This window comes from Drosophila arizonae, chromosome X (assembly GCF_054131065.1).
Source record: "Drosophila arizonae isolate 15081-1271.41 chromosome X, UAZ_ARI_1.0, whole genome shotgun sequence".
NCBI lineage: Eukaryota > Metazoa > Arthropoda > Insecta > Diptera > Drosophilidae > Drosophila > Drosophila arizonae.
In genome coordinates, this window is record NC_142927.1 from 8,016,948 (window position 1) to 8,022,935 (window position 5,988).

Here is a 5,988-nt window from a genome sequence, read left to right on the forward strand (position 1 = left end):
AAGTAATGCGCATAATTTAAATATATTTATTATACTTCTCGTTAATCAGCAGAAGGACAAATAAACAGCTCAACGCCGGATTTTCAGTCGAGACTTTAGTCAAATTTGGTGCCCAATCGAGTTGGCTGTGCCCAAGCTCAGATTATTTCACTGATCCAAGTAGCCTTTTTCTCAGTTTCCAGTCGACACTTTAGTCAAATTTTTCACCCATCCAAGTTGGCTGTGCCCATGCTCAAATTTTGTTGTTGATCCAAGTAGGCTTTTGTCGAGCTCCGAGCTAAGGACCTAGACGAGCTCACACAATATCGTCAGTCAGTATTCACAGCTCAACTGGAGCGGGTCAAAACTGCCTAAAATTCTAAATTTTTTTTGTGTAAATCGAATTTTAGAAATGTTTTATTTTTCGGTCCATTTTTTTCTCAATTTTTTTTTATCACTTTTGGCAAGGTGAAGTAAAATGTAAATTCAGTTTGGTCAAAATGCTTCGCCGAACGGTTGGCAAAAATTACAAAATTTGTGTTCATAATTTCCATTTATATTGATTATATTGTACACATACAAGTAAGTATATATATTACACATAAATGTGTGTACATTTATTTTAGATATGTTTTTTTTTTTTTTTTTTTTTTACATTTATATACGAATTATTATTTTTTTTTTCTTTCTTTTTGGTTGAATTTTTTATTATATTTTACATATGTGCGAGTTTTTTTTTACTGAAACTTTAAACACATATATATTTTTTGTTTTCTGTTTTTTTACATAATTTTTTTTTATATATATAAATTATTATTATTATTATTATTATTTTTTTTTTTGATTTTTTGATTACATATGTTTTACACATATGCGATTTTTTTTTACAGATACGCTAAACATCAATAATTTTTTTTTTTTTAATTTATTTTAGATCCATAACATCATGGTTTTTTTTTTGTTTTTTTTTTGTTTTTTTTTTGTTTTTTGTTTTTTACGTTTATTTTAGATATATCTGTTTTTTTTTTTTTTTTTTTTGCATTTATATATATACATATTTGATTTTTTTTTTGCTTATATATCCCTGAAAATGGGTACTTGATCAAGGCAACGAGCTGAGTCGATTTAGTCCTGTCCGTCTGTCCGTCCGTCTGTCTGTCCGTCTGTCCATCCGTCTTTCCGTGTGTTCGTATGTTTAGACGCGTCGATCTCAGAAGATATAAAAGCTAGAGACTTGAAATTTTTTCCAGGTCCACGCGCATATCGAGCTTTGCTTCAAAAATCGATAACTTTCCCCGTTATTTTGTTATCGATTTAAAACATTATCGAAACAAAATCGAAAAATAAATAAAAAAATAATGTAATAATATGAATATATATAATATATCTTCTACATCTTTAAGGCTAGAGTCGTCAAATTTTAAATGTAGATTTATATGCACATTATAGAATTTCGATTATTTGTCAAAATTCACCCTCCACCACATATTTGTAAAGGGCGTATTTCAAATACTAGAGACTTGTGCTTGAACACATACACACACTTTAATGTTATGATCACGATCTACAAGTTTCACGAAGAAAGTCATCCACAAGAAAAGTTATTAAGCAATTAAGTTCCCATAGTAAGCCACCACTGCAGACAATATGTCATGTTATGCAGTCTCGACTAAAGCTTTCTTACTTGTTTCAATTTAAATTGTATTTTTGTGTAGATCCTGCGGTCAACTTATATATTGTACATATATCCAATTGCATCTCCAGAATGAAGAACCGGCTTTCAAGGTCAATTTTACGAAGGTACGATACGTAGTTTGAACTCTTGGAATTAAATTTGACTAATTCAGATTTCGATTTTCGATGTAGATACGAACCAAAACAACACCCATCATTCAATGATGCATAGCAATGTAAAATGACCTTCCAAGTGTGGGGCGAGCGCTTTCTCTCTGGCGTATCTGGCGGATGTTAGCGCAAACTATGAACATAAACGCAACGGAATAAAACAAACACCACTGCAACAAGAATTCAAAATACATATACAATTTAATATATACATATAGTAATATATATATTTGTAAATATATATATTCATACACATTTACATTGACATGAACAAAGATAGTTATAGTTACCTGCACTCCATATATCTGTATGTACATCCGAACATATATGCATATATATATATGTATACAAATATGCTTCGAGTCTCATCCATCATCATATCATGATATAAGAACGCGTTTGCCACTCCATATAGATTGCACATACATAAAAAAAAAATAATAATAATAATGTAAGTATTTCTAAAAGATCCGATAAATTATTCCTAATCTATAGATTCTAATATGCATTCTTCTAGCAACAAGCAACAGCTACTGTGCGTGGTATGCAGGTTTCTTTAATCGCTTGAATATCAAACGCAAACGATGTAAAAATAGGTGTCAAACTTTGAGGCATACCTACTCAATATCTAGTCTTTAATTATATTTTGATTGGCTCTCAAATTTTCATCTTCAAATCGTAAGTATACCATAGATGTATATATTATACAAATATATCTAAATGTCTCGGTGTGAAGTTACTACGCAGGACGGTACCGCGCTATGAGCAGAGCGCTGCAGCTAGCGTCGTAAGCGAAAAATTGTCAAGTAAGGAATTTCAATGAGATCCAATCAATACACAAGAGCGCACAACAACCGATTCTTAGTTATAGTAACTAATACAAGGATAAGAAACGACAAATTAGGAAAATACATGTATATGAAACTATCAAAGTTTCGTTAGCCGGTCCAAAAGTCAAACTATAATCAAGATTCAACTTCTCAAATAAAAAAACGTAAATTCGAGTTGGTTTTCAGGTGCGAAACAAATAATTATTTTTATCTCAAGACTCTTTACGCCTTCTCTTTTTGTTATATTATATTAAACGAAGTTCTTTCTTTTACAGGACGGTACCACGCCCCTTTACTTGATGCCGGGGACGTGTGCTCGCGTCCAATTTTAATGGAGTAACTGTTATAAAAAAATAAAATGTTTCAAATAAATCACTTCGATTTTTTGAACACCAAAAATTGTATTTGTTTTTAAATTTATACGGCAATCGTTCAGAAAATATTCCTTTTAGCTATTCCAATGGACTGTGGACTGTGGACTATGGTCTATGCTCTATAGTCTGTGGACTGAGCTATGGACTGTGGACTATGGAGTGTGGACTGTGGACTGTGGACTATGGACTGTGGACTGTGGACTATGGATTGTGGACTATGGATTGTGGAATATGGACTGTGGACTATGGACTGTGGACTGTGGACTGTGGACTATGAACTATGGACTGTGGACTATGCATTGTGGACTATGGACTGTGGACTGTGGACTGTGGACTGTGGACTATGGACTATGGATTGTGGACTGTGGACTATGGACTATGGGCTATGGACTGTGGGCTATGGACTGTAAACTGTGGACTGTGGGCTATGGACTATGGATTGTGGACTGTGGACTATGGACTATGGACTATGGATTGTGGACTGTGGACTGTTCACTAAAAGATTGACGAAACACACATACAAACATAGTTGACCATCTCAGGTGACGTCATCTAATGTGAATGTCCTCGGGTCCATTATAACAGGGCCTGATCGTGTGTGTGTGAGTGCGTGTATCATTCATCCAACAGGCGCGATTCAATATGCTTGAGGAACGCATTCAAAGTAATCCAAAGTAGATCACGCATTTACACGCATTCATCTGCATATTAGTTAGTCGGAGTGAGCCGCCTTCCGCTTTCAACATCAGGCGAGGGCTGCGACATTTTCGAGAGCTGGCTGACAGCTGGCTTATTGTTTATTTGCTAAAAGCTCTTATGCATTGCCATCATAGTTCAGTTGCGTCTGCCCGAAGAGCGCTGCGCCAACTGCGACCAGGCAATGAATATATGTATATCCATTTCTCGCCCGCTTCCTCTTATTTTTTCCCCGTATCTGGCTTACTGCTGACTTCTCCGTTGGCCCCTTTTTCCTTTTTTGTTTTTTGGTGTCGTGGAAAAGAAATTCATCAAACGAATTATTAGAAAAGTTTTCTAGTTGGCACCGTTATTGCTGGCAGACGCCTTTTCAAACTATGGTTAAGATGGGGGCGGGGCTGGAGCGGGGTGTGTCGGGTGGCAGATAGATAGGAGTTTCAGTGGTGGGTGGGCGCTCGGTCGGTGCTGGTGGGGGTCTATTACAACCCCCATACCTCAATCGGTATCTTGGTGTAGCCAGCGAAGCCGCCAATAATGTTGAGCACGTCGAACGCGACGAAACAGATGAACAAACTTTAACAAACAACAAACAAACGAACAAACAAATAAACAGGCTGGCAGGCTAGCTAGCTGGCTCACTGGTTGGTTGTCTGGATGGCTGGCTGGCTGGCTGGTTGGCTGGCTGGCAGGGATGCCAACTTATTTATTTATAAAAACGAACGACGAACGCAGGCAGCGTAATGAAATTCTGTGCATATTCTGACGTACGCACACATACACACACATACTTTGCTTTTTGTGCATAACTGTAAGTTCATTTTGTGCGATTGTCTTGCTTGTATCTGTATCTATGCATCCGTGTATCTATGGCCTGTAGATGTATGTATCTGCTGCTGAATAGTTCGTCCTAACAAGTGTGTGTGTGTGTGTGTGTGTGTGAGAGAGAGACAGAGGAAGCAGAAGAAAAAAAGCAGCTAAAGCGTGCGGCGTCGCGTACGTGATGTTCATATTTTCATAGATTCAATAATTTATAAATTTTATGCTCACATACACACACACACACACACACAGGCACACACGCAGCTATCTCTGTGTGATCTCTGCGCTGATTTGGCAACACTAGAGAGCTTCTGCCCTGCCTTTCTCTCTCTCTTTCTCTCCCTCTCGCTCTTTATGTTTCGATTTCTCTCTGTTTGTGTTGATGTTATTGCCCTGTCGACAACTTTTATTGAGATTCCTTGGAGCACCTAAGCGCAAGTTTGTCTGGTTAACTGACAGCCAGCGAAGCCGGCCATCAACAAATTGAGCAAATCTTGTGCCTCGCATTCATTTGAATTTATAATAAATAAAGCGTCGGCTTAAGACTTGAGAAAATGAAGAGAAAGCTCAACTATGCCAAACTATAGCAAGTAAAAGCGTTGCCATCGAACAAGAGCTGTAATTTATAATATATATGTCAGATCCATATACATATATGTCATAGCAATAGCCTGCTTCATCGATATTAATATCCGTGTTAAAAACAGAGAAATAGAGACAGTTGATAAACTGAGTCCTCATCTAAGCTGACTTCTTAAAGCAAATATTACTTCCACCGTATACACTTAAAGAAAAAAGGAAAGTGATTAGCTAGTTACTAGACGTTGCAGTATTTGCTGAAAAAAAAACCTTAGCTTGAACAGTCAACTCGTTTTCTCTTTTGTTTCGAGTGCTCAGAATTCATTAGAATTCTTTTCTTAAGAATACACTTGAAAAAAAAAAAAAATGCCAATATTCAGAAAAAGAACACAAGAAAATATTGCTAGCTAAGTTTATAAATTATACTTGATTAAAAAAATAAAATAAAAAATATTTTTACTTTAAGACTTTTTTTTTGATGATTGTGTTCGATTTGGGCATAGGCTAAAAGTAAACTATGCAACAACAATTTATGTGAGTGCATGCAGTCATCTTTGTATGTGAGTGTGTGTGAGTGTGTGTAACAATTGGAAGAAGCAGCAGCATGTTAAAATAAAATACAACACGCAGCAAACGAGTCGCCGACGTCGACACTTTCTGTTTTTTAACTCAATTTTCAATAAAAACAGTGAACAAAACTTTTTTCTCTATCGCTCCCGCTTTCCCTCTCCCTTTCTCTCTCTCTCTCTCTCTCTCTCTCTCTTGTTCTCTCTCTGTGTGTTGTTAACTTAATTTCGCTTGGCGCTGCTCGCAGCTCGATGCTAAAAGCATTTCATTGTTGTCCAACTCGTTGCTTCTTCTTGTTG

The 5,988-nt window shown here is 36.4% G+C and overlaps 1 long non-coding RNA gene across 2 annotated transcripts; it reads left to right on the forward strand.

Moving 5' to 3' along the window:
• Positions 1–289: 289 nt before the first annotated feature.
• LOC108618561 (uncharacterized) lies at positions 290–3,053 on the forward strand. 2 transcript variants are annotated; one of them, XR_016271117.1, is made up of 6 exons: positions 290–561; positions 1,695–1,779; positions 1,846–2,275; positions 2,320–2,502; positions 2,561–2,840; positions 2,930–3,053. It is a non-coding gene; the product is annotated as an uncharacterized LOC108618561 (long non-coding RNA). The 2 variants fall into 2 exon arrangements; XR_016271116.1 differs by having other exon boundaries at positions 2,342–2,502.
• The last annotated feature ends 2,935 nt before the right edge of the window (positions 3,054–5,988 follow it).